Here is a 15144-nt window from a genome sequence, read left to right as displayed (position 1 = left end):
GCCGCGGCCCAAAATCTAACCCGCGTCTTTGTGCTCAGCAGCACAACAAACACTTCAGTCACTGAGCCACCGCGACGGATTTTATGGAAATCAAAGCAATAGTGGTGTTTCTAGCACAGAAACAGCATAGAACTAGGCTCTTAACCACGGCTCTTCACCACTTGAAGAGATGCAAACGCTAATTCGGTGCTCGAATCACGTCAATAGTTTATGCGAAAGGCGAAATAAAGGCTTATGTCAAATAACCTAATCGAACAATCAAACTTAGTTATCAGTATCTCCCGTGTAAACCCAAAGGAACACGCAAGAAGCGTCCCTACCAGCTAAGCGTCCTTTCTACCCGCGGCAATATGGCCGCCCACCGGTTTCTCCGGCTTCACCTCCCCGCGTTGCCGGCTATGGGAGCCCTCCACTCCAGAAGTTTTATACAACCTCCTTGGGCCGGCCCGACCCAACATGTTGATCAACACCGTATTAACCGTATGTTGTGCACCGGCTGCCCGCGTAATTTCTGTTCCTGCCTCGATTAAAAGCTCAAACGCACCGTAGATGGCCCTGTGGACAGCCATAATCTATTTCACGCCCATGACTACAGCGCAAACTTTGCCGTGACCGAAACCAGGTACGTTGCCGTTCGTACGGAGGTCGCGTCAGCCCGCCACCAAGCAAGCTCGGGAGCGTTTCTGACAGCGCCTCATAGATGGCGCGATATGGGTAGTGCGTATGGGAGGAACGCCCTCTTCCCAACAACACCGAGCATCGAGGTCGCATCCAGGCCCTGGTGACAAGTGTGTCTTGCCTGCTCAGAGTGTCGACCGTGAGGTCATCATTGTTGGGGACGGAAACGTGGGGGCGATTGCGACATCTGTACAAAGAGCAATCGAGCTGCCCAAAGCAGTGGGGTGTATGTACCGGAAAGGGAACAGCTCAGTGGCAACAGCCATGGAATCCATTGCCAGGTACGACCGCAAAGCTCGGCCAATTCAGCGACGCTACTTGTACACGTCGGGCTCACCGAAGTGATGAAAGGCCAGCCCGAGCAGGTGACGCGTGAGCTGGATGGCGGCACAGACCGCTCGACCAGGTTGCTGGTATGCTCCATACCTGATGTCACCAATCAGGGCGAACAGGTACGGGCCGCCGTCATGCTTGCTAATGCCCAGCTGCGAAAGTGGTGCAAGCGAGCCCGACATAGGTTCGTCAACCTGAACAAAGGCTGGGTCGCCACGATGTGGGAAAAAGAGGGCGTGCGCTACAGTCCTCAAAGAATCAGCTTCGTCGCTGAAAGGATCTGTGAAGCTACTCAAGGTTTTTTAGGTCATCGACTCCACCGTGGCCGCACGACGGCTCAGAAACCGCAGTCTTCGCAAGACTCCAAAATGCCGAGGAAGCATCGCAAGTCCCTTGCGTCACCAGTGCACAGGGCAACGCAAAACGACCACAGCGTCAACGCACCACCTCACCCCCAGCACCAAGTACAGTACCAGGCTACTTTCCTCTGGCCACTGGCGTTCCCTTGGGAAAGGTCACCGCCCCCAACCCCTTTTGCACCTGCGACATTACGGGTTCCCCAGGGATTAGGGACAATACCCCGGCCCCAGCCTCCTCCTCCTGCCCAACATTTACCTCTACCGCAGTTGTGGCCAACACCCCCTCAGCTAACGGGTCCGCCCAGTGCGGGCTTCGACCTGTTCCGACTGGTCGGCGACTTCGTTCGCCACCACATGGCCCAACAGTGCGGGCAGTAGGGAGATCAATTACGCTGCAGCGAACCCACCGCAGTCGTCGACGCGCACATCGTAGGTGTGTAAGAGTAGGCTTCCTGAATATGAACGGTGCCCGGCGTACCCAGAAATGGGCAGAACTGTATCGTGCTCTTGAGGAGGAAGGCATGTCTGTTTATGCAGTAGCAGAAACGCACTTCCGTGATGAAGAGCAATCGCCCATTCACCAGGACTGGTGCTGGACAGGCCAGAATAGGTCGGGAAATGATCGCAAAAGTGGAGGTGTGGGCTTGCTTTGGCGACGCGGCCTCCGGTGGAAACGTCAGTATGGGGAGTGCCGTGACGTGCACCTGTGGGCCGTTGGCGAACTTTTGGGTGTACCTACGGCAGTGTGCGTCTTGTACCTGTCTGTTGTATCAACGCACCAGGCAGCTAATGCAGAACTGCTCGCCTGCGTTTTAAATGATGCAAGAAAATGGGCCAAGGACCAAGAAATAATCATTATAGGCGATTTCAATGGTCACGTAACTGAACTGGATGGATTCACCGATGCAAATGGCAAGTTTCTGCTTCAGTGGCGGACGACTTGCAGTTAGCAATCGCCAACCTTGGTCAACGTTGTCAAGGGCAAATCACCTGGTGTGCGCGTGGCAGTGCTACAACCATTGATTATGCGTTGGTGTCTCCCCGTCTCACTGGCCTTCTCCAAACGTTCTGTATTGATGAGCCTGGCGTGCACAGCCTGGGGAGCGATCACAACCGCCTGTTGCTTCACTTCGCGCATGGTGGCCAGAAGAGGTGTGACTACCTTCCACGTGCCACCGCGGGTACGTACCTGCCAGACCGGGCATTGGAGACAGCCGCCGCAGAGTTTGAGACCAGCCACCGAAGAAGCGAGGCAGCTACGTATCATGACTTTGTGGCAGTCCTCCGCTCCATTATGCAGCGGCACATGAGCAGAGCACGCGGATCCAACCAACCAAAGCTGAATCGTTTGTGGGACTGCGAGGTGGAAACCGCGTGGCAAGCGCGTCGCGCTGCAAACCGTGACCACCGTAGTGCAGTCAAAGCAGGCGACGCCGAGGCGTCAATGACGACTTGGTGGACTTGTCAACACTACCTGACGCTCAAACGCAAGGTGCAAGCATTAGTGCAGTCTAAGCTTGCCGAGCATAACCTGCGCCTGCTGCACTCTATGCGGGAAAAGGGAAAGGCTACGTCCCAAAAGTTCTGGCGCTATGTTAAGAACTTAGACCGAAAAGACAAGCCCCCGCAGCAACTCAGGGATGCCGTGACGGGACAAGTTCCCAATATCAAAGAGCGCCTGAATCAGCACTTCACTCGCTTGTTCGGCTCCATAGATGCTGATTCCATCAATGTCGCACCAGCTGCAGATGAAGTAGTCATGGGTACCGGCCACTTGTTAACCCCGCAGGAGGTTGATTTAGAAGCATCGCAACTCCGCTGGGCGTTCTCCAGCATAACAGTCGACCGTGTCCTGGCTCGACTCAGCTCTCGTACGGCCACCGGGCCGGATGGCTTACCAGCGCGACTATTGAAGTGCTTCGGGCCAGCGACACGAGAACAGCTGGCGGTGCTGTTTACTGGCATTCTGGAGGGTGAACCCATTCCTGAAGAGTGGCATTACGGTCGGCTGACGCTTATACCCAAGCAAGGTGGTCAAGCCGATATCCTGGAAGACTGTCGACCCCTCACAGTTACCAGCGCCATGTACCGCATCTTCATGGGCGCCCTCAAGGATTGGCTGAGCGGGTGGGCCGAGTCCAAACGGCTCCTGACCGAACTTCAGAACGGGTTTCGTCCAGGCCGTCGTCTAGACGATAACCTGTTTATACTAACACAGTGTGCCGAAATCGCGATCAGGGAGCAGCGCTCTTTAATGTGCTGCTTTTTGGACGTGGAAAAGCCGTACGACACTGCCCCCCATGCCCCCCTTTTCCAGATACTCGGTCGTCTCGGGCTTCCGGAAACGCTGCTGCGGACGGTCCAACGAGTTTACGAGGGCAACACCATCAGAGCGCACTTTGGTCAGACCAAATCCCTGTAACTAGGGGCCTCCGTCAAGGGTGTCCGCTCTCTCCGCTTCTGTATATCTTGTATGCCACAAGTATTGAGCGGAAACTGCTCCAATGTGGTCTCGGTTTTCGGCTCAGGTTCAGCACCACTGGGGCGGACGAGCAACACCGCCTGCCAGGGCTTGCATTTGCCGATGATCTGGTACTTATGGCGGAGTGCTCGCAGGAACTGCAGACCCTGATGGACATCTGCTTCATTGAGGTAACACAGCTTGGACTCCGGTTAGGTGCCAAGAAGTCTGCGGTTCTTACCTTCGCGGGAACCAGTGGAGACGCAGCAGTTACCCTCGGCGGGGAAGAAATCAGCATGTGTTCGTCTTATAAGTACCTGGGCGTAGTGCTTTCTGCCGGTGCTTCCATGTACTCATACTCGTACTCATACCACGAGACAAAGGTGCGTCAGTCTGCCGTTCGTGGCCAGTGCATTCTTCGCCGCCGAAGCTTGTGGGGCTGCAACCGTTTCCTGATGGTGCGTGACCTGTGGAAGTTGGTTCACGTGCTGGCTCTCACGTTCGCGAATGCTGTGGTGTGCCTCTCAACGTCCACTCGGCAATGGCTCGAGAGACAGCAGCGCGCAGTGGGACGCACCGCTGTAGGATGTCATCGGTATGTGGCCAATGAAGCGGCTCAGGGAGACCTCGGCTGGTCGTCCTTTGAAGCACGTGAGGCGGCTAGTAAGCTGTCGTACCGCGGTCGCCTCCAGTTCATGCATCGGGAGCGCTGGGCGCGACGCGTGTTCGAGTATCTGGCGGCGACTTGCATTCGCACAAATTGGGCGCGCCGTGTGTACTTCCTGCAGAAGAAGTACGGCTTCTTCCGCGAGCCTGTTTCTGTGGACACTGCCGCAGCCTGGACACGTGACACGCGCCGTCAAGTGCGCGAGGAAGAGGAGGCGATGTGGCAGCGTGCTGTGCGGGAAAAGCCCACTCTGGCGGTTTACGCACAGCACAAGACCTCGATCGGTGGCTGCCAGCTGTACGACAACAGCTTGGGGAGCGCGCTGCTCTTCGAGGCTCGTGCGGGAGCCCTCCGTACTCTCGCGCGCCAGAAAACGTTCGATGACCAGGTGGCCAGTGTGGTGTGCCGTGCTTGTGGCGAGGGGGACGAGTCCGCCGAACACTTGATCTTAAGCTGTGCAGGTCTCGGACACTGTGACAGTATCCGCGAAAGTGGTCCGCCTCCGACCCTGCAGGCAGCTCTCGGCTTCGGGGACGCCGACGGTGTGGTGGACGTGCGCGCTGTTGCGCGTACAAAGCGCCGCCTGGAACGCTGGTGTGCGACGGCAGCCCAGGGACATTAATTGTACATTCTGAGATTCTAAGTTACGTTATGCTTTTCTGTTTTTTTCTTGGTTTCTCTTATGCGGCTGAGTGTTGTCAAGTGTTTCTTTTCGGTGTGCATGTTTGTGTCTCGTTCGGGCCGCGTTGTTGTCGTTATGTCTGTCATGCATTTCTCTTTCTGTTTGTCCTGGCTAGCGTGTGCGCGGCACACCCACCCGATTCAAAGGGTACAGCCAAAATATCATCATCATCATCGTATAGCAATTTCCGGTGGGACTTCACTACGTAGTACATATAGCATCGTCCAACCGGAAAACGCGCTCCTTGCGTGTCGAGTCATAATTGCCGCGGCACTGAGGCACACAACACTTGTACGGCATGGCGAACTCAGCAGGGTGTTGCTTCAAACTTCATGTTCCACTGATCACCACAACACGGCTGACAACCACAATTAAATCACAAAATGCACGGAATCACGTAATCAATGAAATCACAGCATAACATGCACGCACGTGCACCCACGTGCGCCCGCAAAGACCTGACAGCATTTCTTCCTTTTTTGCCGCCGATTCTCGCATCACCGGAGAAGACTGATGGAGGCTCCCCTGCGGAGTCTTGGAATGCCACTAACCTTGCCAGTGCTTTTGTCGTTTGGAGGCACACAGCTAGGTCACTGCCATGGGGATGTCTGTCAAGCCATTCATTCCTTCATTTCAGAGACAGCTCGTCTGCCTTGTTAAAATGATTCTGATCAGGCTCTCTCACTCCTCTTTCTTCTTCTATTTCTGTGTTCAACCTATAGTCTAAATTCTTTCTTCGACTGCACCTTTTTGCCTATCTGGTTTTTTAGTTAAAAAAAATACACTCTTCTTGGCCAATCCCCCTGAGTGGGTATGCGCCACTTTATGGGCCACCACCACCACCACCGGTTTGTTGCGGGACTACTTGTATTCCGCAGTAAAATATAGTGCGCTTTCACTACGACGTTTCCCAGCTGCATAACATTGTTTTTCTAAAATATCAGTGCCATATGAACAATGCTTGTACACCCACAGGGAGAATTGCTTTCCTGTCTTTTTGAAATATCCCTACGAATCAGAAAAACTAATATTTGTTGTAATATGGTGCCGCCATCTAGTGGGCCGCGATGAAAACTGGCGGATAAAAATGCTTTCAGCGTGTACTTCCGCGCCCACCACAACGCCACAACGCCCTGCACTATAGTGCCTCTAGGCACTATACCTGCACCACCGCCTCGCCGCCTCCCACTCCGTCTCCAGGGGCGGTATTCTCGAGTTTTGTCCCTTTTGCGTCCCTTTCAAAAGTGTCCCTTCTGGCGAGCCCTGATTGGCTAAAAGCCAACAACCGGAAGTGACGTAACGCAAGCGCGGCAAACCTATTGATAATCTTGCTACATGCTGCCAACGTCCACTTCTTAACTGGAAGTACGTCACGATGAAAGGGACGCAAAAGGGACGTTTTCAAAAGGGACAGTTACGAGAATACCGCCCCAGGTCTCCATCGGCAGCCGCGGAGGTGACCGCCCACGCCCCGTGACGTCGCACTCCGTGACGTCAGCAGCCCTCCGGCCTGCAGTCGAGAAGGTATTGCACGGACTGAGGGGGAGAGAAGGGGCCCCCTCTCTCGAAAAGAACGGCTCAAAACATCCGGGGGCCGACGACGGCCTCCCTGTTCTGTGACGACGGGGCGTCACCGGCGTCACTTTGAAACGATGGGGTAGCGCCATGCAAATGCATGTGTTCTGGGGTTGTGGCCGTCGCTTTGAGTACGGTGTGCGCACAGTGAGAGCCGCAGAAATCACTGTGGCAAGGGCGCGAAGCGACAAGTGAAACGATGGAGGAGTAACGTTGGGGCAGTGGGCGTCGCTTCGCGCCCTTGCCACAGAGCTTTTCTGCGGCTCTCACTGTGTACACACCGTCCTCAAAGCGACGGCCACAACCCCAGAACACATGCATTTGCATGGCGCCACCCTGTCGTTTCAAAGTGACGCCCCGTCGTTTTAGAGTATTCGGCCCCGGATCACTCCTGAGCGACGCATCTCTACTCAGCACTAGGGCACCAGCCACCTGACAACTAGCGTCACTAAATTGCTTATTCCCACTGGCGATTCGCCTCGTCGCGCGACGAAAAGCGACGAGCCGACAGTTGCTTTTCGTCGCTTTGCGACGGCGGAGCAGATCGTCGTCGCGCGACAGCCCCGCAAAACCCATGGAGGAAGCAAAACCGGTAAGCCAATCATGGCCGCGGAGTAGGCTGACGTAGCCGAAAACGAAACGTTTCTTTACATCAGGTATGCAAACGCTGCGGGCGGGCGGGCGAGGACGAGCCACCGTGTTCTGTGTGTTCTGTGCACCAACGCTGGCTCGCTCGGCCAGGCCAAGCGCTTGGGCCGGGTCGGGCCGGCGAGCAACTTCCCGTGTGCATCAGCATTGGTTCTTTGGTCAGTGGCTTCAGCGTACGCGTGCACTGATCAACGAATAGCGTGGAACCAGTGGAACTCATCAGTGTGGAGAAGCGTGTATGGATTGTAAAAGCAAGTAATCATCGTATAGAGCTAGGTGGACAGCGAGACGGTAGGTTGACTTGCAGCCTCTTCGTTCTATCGGCGACTGGTAAACACGTGTAGAGTTCGGAGGCGTCAGAACTTTGCGCCTGTGAAAAGAAGCGACCTGCGGAGGCGTTGAGTGTTGACCGAGTGCGGCAGTGGCAGAGGAAACTGCACATTGGCACTTCTAATGAGGCAACGTAAAAATACAGGAGGCGATGGTTTTACCTACGCCTGCTTTCAAAGCGGCGAGCGAGGAACGATGCCGGCCAGCCGCTGGACTAATGCGGTGGTGGTGGTTTAGACTAATGCACCGTCCTGCTGTGACGCTAGCAAAGCATATTTGTGGATCAATTAGTGTCAAATTTGCTATTGTGGGCTTGTCGCCTTTTGTTCTTGCCCAGGCATGCAGGTTTCGCAACTTCGTGTTTGGGCTCTTGGCGCTGGTCAGTTTTGAATTCGCAGTGCCTATTCTGTGGACCAGACCACAGGATAATGTTGAGCTTTATTCTGTGGACCAGACCACAGGATAACCTTTAGCTTTATTCCGTGGACCAGACCACATGATAATGTTCAGCTTTGTTCTGTGGACCAAGATTGCCGAGATCGTGGTAGAGTAGGCCACGTACACTTAATATTTGTTTTGTAAGGGGTTGGTCTACAAACATTTGCGGGGGGCAGGCCAACTTAGCGCTTTCTGCGTGGTTTGTCCACAGGTTTGTGGTCTGGTTTACATAAAACCTAGGCTATGAACCTAGTAACATATTTTTGACGCCGATTTTTAACGTGCTGCGACATTTTTTAGCAAGCCTGCCCCGAAGTCAACTGAAGCGATGCCAAGCTTGTTGCATAAAGTTCGCGCGGGACAAATACGGCGCAAACTTAGCGTCCTGTAGCGCTAAAACGGTCGGCATCATGTGAGTTGAAGACGTTTCTTTGCCCGCCTAATTTTTGTGAACGTAAACGTGAACTGCTCCACGTGAACGTGGAGCAGTCGCGCAGTGCGCAGTTCTGAAAATAACGTTGCACGAGAGAGAGAGAGAGAGAGAGAGAGAAGTGATTTGTTGGCACGACACGACCGCGCCGAACAGCACCGCCAGGCGCCGCCTCAAATGGTCCACAAAATAATGCTGAGCATTATCCTGTGGTCTGGTCCACAGAATAAAGCTGAACACTATCCTGTGGTCTGGTCCACAGAATAGGCACTGCGTTTTGAATTCTGTGGCGGCCCTGCTGCACCACCAAGGACGACGCGCCTCCCCCGCCTGTCGGCAGCCGCCTGCACTGCCCCAACACTTGGCGCCAGCCGGGTGTGCCGCCTGCCCTTCCCTGCCTCGTCCACCACCACGGAGCTGGCCGGCCTGCACCTGGCTGCGGACCTGCTGCTCGAGCGGGCAGGCCCAGACTGCAAGGCCCTCGTCCTCACGGACTCCCGGCCAGCCCTCCTGCGGCTGCAGTCGGCTGACCAACCGGGCAGCTCCAGTGGGCACGTGGAGCGGTCGCTGGTGGCCAAACTGCATGCGGTGGCGTCCCGTGGCTGCACTGTGCAGCTACACTGGCTGGCGGCCCACATGGGCATCCCGGGCAATGAGGCGGCCGACGCTCTGGCCAAGGGTGCCCACCAGCCAGGTACCCCTGCCTCCCAGGACGTGACTGCGTTTGATGCCCCACGCCAAATCCTGGCCCGAATGGCCCTGACCAGACACCCGGACCCCCGAGTAGTGTCTGGCCAGGCCCCGCCAGTTCTGCCAGGGCACCTCACCAGGGACGTCCGGAGCCTGCTGCTCCGGATGCGCCTCAACTGTTGCGAGGTGGCGGCCCTGCTGCACCACCAAGGACGACGCGCCTCCCCCGCCTGTGCCGACTGCCCTGAACCCGAGACGCTGGAGCACCTGCTCCTGTCCTGCCCCGAGCACGCAGCACACAGAGCAGTGCTGCAGGCTGCACTCCAGCGTCTCGGACGGCCCAGACAAAACCTGCAGGACCTGCTGTTCCCGACGGTCCTGCCAGCTCCCGTCGTGAAGTGTTCCGACACCTCCTGGCATTCCTCGAGGCCACTGGACTAACCCAGCGCCTGTAGCTGAGGCTACTCAACGAACACTTGTGCCGCTGTCGCTTATGTAGTGCCCCCCCCTCTTTTCTTTTTTTCTTCTTCCCTCTTTCTCTCTCTCTCTCTCCTTTCTTCCTGTCTTTCTCTCTCACACCTTTTCTATTCCACCCCTAGCCTCCTCCCAAGTCTTTTATCCCCTCTTCCCCTCCCCACCGCACTGGGTTGTATGCAGGTGAGCTCCCTACTGAGCTCAATAATATCCCCAGTGCACTTTCCTTTCCTTTCTTCCATCCAATCACTTCTCTCTCTCTCCCCCGCCTGTGCCGACTGCCCCGAACCCGAGACGCTGGAGCACCTGCTCCTGTCCTGCCCCGAGCACGCAGCACACAGAGCAGTGCTGCAGGCTGCACTCCAGCGTCTCGGACGACCCAGACACAACCTACAGGACCTGCTGTTCCCGACGGGTCCTGCCAGCTCCCGTCGTGAAGTGTTCCGACACCTACTGGCATTCCTCGAGGCCACTGGATTAACCCAGCGCCTGTAGCTGAGGCTACTGCACAAACACTCGCGCCGAACACTCGTGCCGCTGTCGCCTATGTAATGCACCTCTCCCCCTCTTTTCTTTCTCTCTCTCTCTCTCTCTCTCTCTCTCTCTCTTCTGCCTGTCTTTCTCTTTCACGCCTTTTCTATTCCACCCCTAACCTCCTCCCAAGTCTTTTATCCCATCTTCCCTTCCCCACCGCACTGGGTTGTATGCAGGTGAGCTCCCTACTGAGCTCAATAATATCCCCAGTGCACTTTCCTTTCTTCCACCAAATCACTCCTCTTCTCTCTCCCCGGAGCCTTCTTGCGCAGGGTGTGCTGTTCCAGTTTTCGAAATCCCTACAAGTGTCCCAAGTTTGTGCTTGGAGAGTTGTGTGGGCGTTTACCTCCTAATGAATTAATGACGTTACCGACGTTACCTTTCGCCTCGCTTGGATAATGCATCACGCGTTGGAAAACAGCCCACCGTGCCTGCTAATTCCATCGTAAACCACATTTACAAAGCCATTAGTTGAGTGAACCATTTTTCCTTTTTCCCCATACGTCTTCAGTAATTCGCCTCTGTAACGGCAACCATTGATGGCTGGTCGACCGGGTCTCCGAGACCGTGTTTTTCAAATCATGCCAGTTTCGTGCCGTGTTCATCCGAAAACGAAGATTCGCTCCACTACAAGCAGAGTAGTATAGTTAATATTTAATGCATTTGCGAAACGAACGAAGCGTTGCTGTACCGACTTCTTTGACCCGTGGTTTCCAAGCCTGTTTAACTTGCCACGCCTTTCAACTACGGATGGCTCTAGCTGTTACGGCCTGTTTCGGCAGGTCTGAACGGTCGGTGAATTGCACCATAGTTTTGCACTACGCGCTGGTAACATTCTGGCCTGCACCTTTGGGGTTTCGTTAGCTTTCTTTTCCAGGGCTATTTGCTGCCATTTTGATTGGAAATATTGCCACACTATAAATACCACCTCAGTGGGTATATATAGCACGGTTTTTTGAGGGCGGGGCGCACTGGTTACGGCCGAGAAGATTCAACTATTGCGTTTGTTCTTTCTGCCATATACTGCTAGCAGGGTTTCATTCAGCTGTCTTGGATGTTTGAACTCCAATCTAATTGGGTACTAAATCTAATTGGGTGTTGGTCATGAGGTGGTTGGTACTGCACTAAGCATCTTAACAAGGGATTTGAGTTGGGCCCTGCTTTGAGTGAGCCTTGTTGAGCATACACATAACTGTAATGGAGGTTTCAAAATTGGGTGTGTTGGCTTCAATTTAAGGGGACTCGCCCAATCGCATTCCTATGGGATTTACCACTTTTGGACCAATGGGTTTAAAAAAATTGGGCCCATCTCCCCGCGAGGGGGACTCGAGTGAATGCGTCGCATAGGGGGTGGGTGTATTGCGTTAACGTTTAGTGTTTGGGGAGTTGGTGGTAGTGAATGCGTTGTATCAGCAGCTTCTTGACGTAGTTTGAATGAGTCATGGATATAAGGCGCGTTCGTAGCCGCCCATTCTGTGTCGGCTTTGTGGCGCAGTGGGTAGAGCACCATGTACATTGCGTTTCGCCCGCAGGGTCGAGGGATCGAAACCAGGCGCCGGATAGTATTTTTATTTATATAGTGTAGGGGGAGGGGTGCGGACTACGACTACGGACGTCAATGCGGGTGACATCGTGGGTTACTGAAATGCTCTGCATTTAAAAGCATCGTGTACCAACACCAGAAGGTTTACCAATGAATAGACATGTTCCTAATGTCCTAGTTTGGTTCTTTCAGAAAATATCGCTTCATGGTAGAACTAAAAAATTCTGCAGAAATTCAGAGAATTGTCTACTATTGCATAGCATTCTTGTGCCGCTCGTCTTGAATGTGAGCTTTTTACAGCCAAATTTATTAGTTTGTACAAATTTCGTTTGACCAATTATTCCATTTGCGCTGATTTAACGATTACAGGTGGAACTTCCGCAAAGTCTGCATTATTGTGGGAATGCAGGACGTAACAAACCCCAATAAATCAAACCCACCAAAACAAGATGCAGGCACGAGAAATAGAGTACATGGCGCTTGCCTCTGTTATTCCTTGTGTCCGTATCTGTTTTTCTTGCAATTTTTTTCAACACAGAACTATTGTTCATGCTATTCTGTTTCCATTTATTGTGAGATATTATAAAGGTACAGGGCATGGTTATTATTACAGAAAGAGGCCTCGAAGTGGGCCACTGCGGACGGACCTTTTGTAAACTAACAATGAAGTTAATCGTAGCAGCAATCGCAACAGAAGGAGTTTGCAAAAGAGGTAGTACTATTATTGCAACATTGCTCGAAAACATACATGAATAAGTCCGCACATAAAAGTAGCACACACGTCTTATATATACAAAAAAAGTGCTAAGATGTATGGCAAAAGAAAGATATAAACAAAAAAGTGAAAAGAAACAAAGGAGACGCAAAAGTCTTGTGGACTAATCAGCTGAAAGGCGGGGCTCTTCAAGCATGAATTTAGGAATTGATTGTAAGGCGAGAGGTTTTTAAGCATTAGTAGACAAGTCTTTCCATAATTGTAGCAAATCCAATGGTCTGTTTACCATAGTTCTGACTTTTTGGTTTAAAAATATTTTGTAATGAGAATCTTGTCCAAATCTTTTCTACCGATCATAAAAAGAATGATTTCATTGATTTGTTGGGTTTAATGCGCCGACGCTTCACAGGCAATGAGGCACGCCGTAGTGTAGGGCTCCGGATTAATTTTGCCCACCTGGGGATCTTTGCGCCAAAATCTCGAACACACGGGTGTTTTTTCTTTTCACCTCCATGAGAAAAGCGGCCGCTGCGGCCGGGAATCGAAACCGGATCGTAAAAAAATGCTCTCATCAGTAAGTCGATAGGCGGTCATTCCGTGATTATATAAAATAAGTTTATCTAACTGGGGAAGATTCAAGTGCAGTTTTAGCAACCACAGCAGAAATATTCAGGACAGAAATTTCTCTTTTTGAGAATGGTGTCCTTACCGGGGCCAAATCGCAAGGTATTTCTGCAGCCCTGCTGCGAGGGCTTAGTGGCTATGGTGCCATGCTGCAGAGCTCAAAAACAAGTTTGATTTCAACCGTGGTGGCCAATTTTCTGATAGAGGTTAAAAACAGAAACTCACCTGGGCATCAAGATTTTTGGGCATAATAAAAATCTCCAGCGCAAATTAATCCGCAGCCCTTTACTACCTGCACTTGATAGCTTGGGTGTCACAGTGCTATGTTAAACCCCCAGATTCTAAAATTTAGAGGCTGGCAAACATTTCAGCTTGCTGGTTAGGTTGTGAAATTGTGCATACCAACCAAACCATGGAACTCGAAGAGTAGTTTCATAAGTAAGCCAGAATCCTGTCTGCACCTTCTATGGTTGTCAGCATTATGTGTGCACTGTTCCGAAAACTGGCGAGTGTCTTCCACCTCTCATACTTTCTACTAACCGGGATCTGCGCAAGTCCTCTAAACTTTCCCCAATTTTTCTTCTTTCAGCACAACAGCCGCTGCCCGATGGGGCAGACCAGAAGGCGAGCCTTTCTTTTTACCAAATGCCGTCCATTTCACAAATACAGTCCACCATCGATGACAAAATAACCACTTTGAACTGTTGCTACAATGTTCAAACTGGCACTGAACTTTCCTATAAATCTGTGCTTGAAAACCAAAAGGACTAGAATAAAAACCAGACTGCCTCTTTTCTGTTGACTAGAACGACATTTCTGGTGCCTCTATTCCAGATTAGGTACATAATAGCATGCTCCTTCTTTGTTGATTTAGTGCACTTCTCTACACTCACTGGAATTGTCAGTTACATTATCTTCTTTTCTTGCACAGACACAAGCAGTGCTGCTTAGCATTTCAATCTGTATGCCAAGTTGTCTTAGTCAAAAGTTACTTAGCCGCAGAATTCGAAGCAAAACCTTAACTTCAAGTGTTACCAAATTACTTGACAGAAACGAGTGCTCTTGCCACTTTTCTGGCATACAATATTTGTCCTATTCAAGGGAAAAGCGTGTGTATTGAATTCTTTGTGTCCTATTAACTCCTTCCTTACTTGGCCTACAAACTTCTGGCCAAGACTGTACGTACTTGTTTGCTTTCCTGCAGGCTGCCAACCCTGCACAGCAGAGGCTCCGACCTCCCTGTAAGCGACCAGCAACGGCAGCAGTGGGTGGGCTGCGCCGCGTGGCCAGCAGCATGTCTGTAAAGGAGAACCAGGTAAGCTACATCTATGTTGTGCCAGGCGGGAAATTTAAATCTGTTGACACACTTTCAATGCAGCTTTATTATTGCTTGTTTGGTAGCAAGCGGTTGTTTATTTGCCTATGAACTGGCGAGTAAAATGAGTGCTGCTGATTTATTGTATTGTTCTTTGGGTGTGGAATTTGGAGGGAGGCATTGTTGTGTGTCAAGCAAGCTTTTAAAGCTGCTTACCAAAGCATTCCAGGTGCATTGTTTCCACTCATGATAACAGTGTTGTTCTGAGGCTTCTTGTCTTTTTAAGTCTACTCCACCCATCAGCTTCTGCAATTGGCCACCCACAAATATTTGTAGAAAATTAACATAGGTGTATTGCTTGTACTCAAGTGTAATATTAGTCATGTAGGTTTTTTTTTTTGGTGGGTGGTGGAGAATATAGGCTTATTTGTTTCCTTAGTGCACCTACTTATGCACATACTACAATTCTGCACTGGGCTCAGATATCCTCTCCCCACCCTTTAAAATTTGTGCTTACTTCACGATGTTTTCTTCTATATTCTGTTTGTCGCATCCTGCACTTCCTCGAACTGTTCTCAAAAACTGCATGACAAGATTAATGCGACGTAAGAACGTGGCGATTGACACTTCTCAAAACGTGCCTCTTTC

At 52.0% G+C, this 15144-nt stretch overlaps 1 pseudogene; it reads left to right on the top strand.

Moving 5' to 3' along the window:
- The first annotated feature begins 3453 nt into the window (after positions 1–3453).
- LOC144156197 (uncharacterized) overlaps positions 3454–15144 on the top strand; it is a 28695-nt pseudogene continuing 17004 nt past the window's right edge.

This window comes from Haemaphysalis longicornis, unplaced genomic scaffold, assembly GCF_048455015.1.
Source record: "Haemaphysalis longicornis isolate Haplotype H1 unplaced genomic scaffold, Haemaphysalis longicornis Haplotype H1 scaffold_1, whole genome shotgun sequence".
Lineage (NCBI taxonomy): Eukaryota > Metazoa > Arthropoda > Arachnida > Ixodida > Ixodidae > Haemaphysalis > Haemaphysalis longicornis.
The sequence above is the reverse complement of the archived record's forward strand: the minus strand, read 5'-3'. Positions and strand labels throughout refer to the sequence as shown.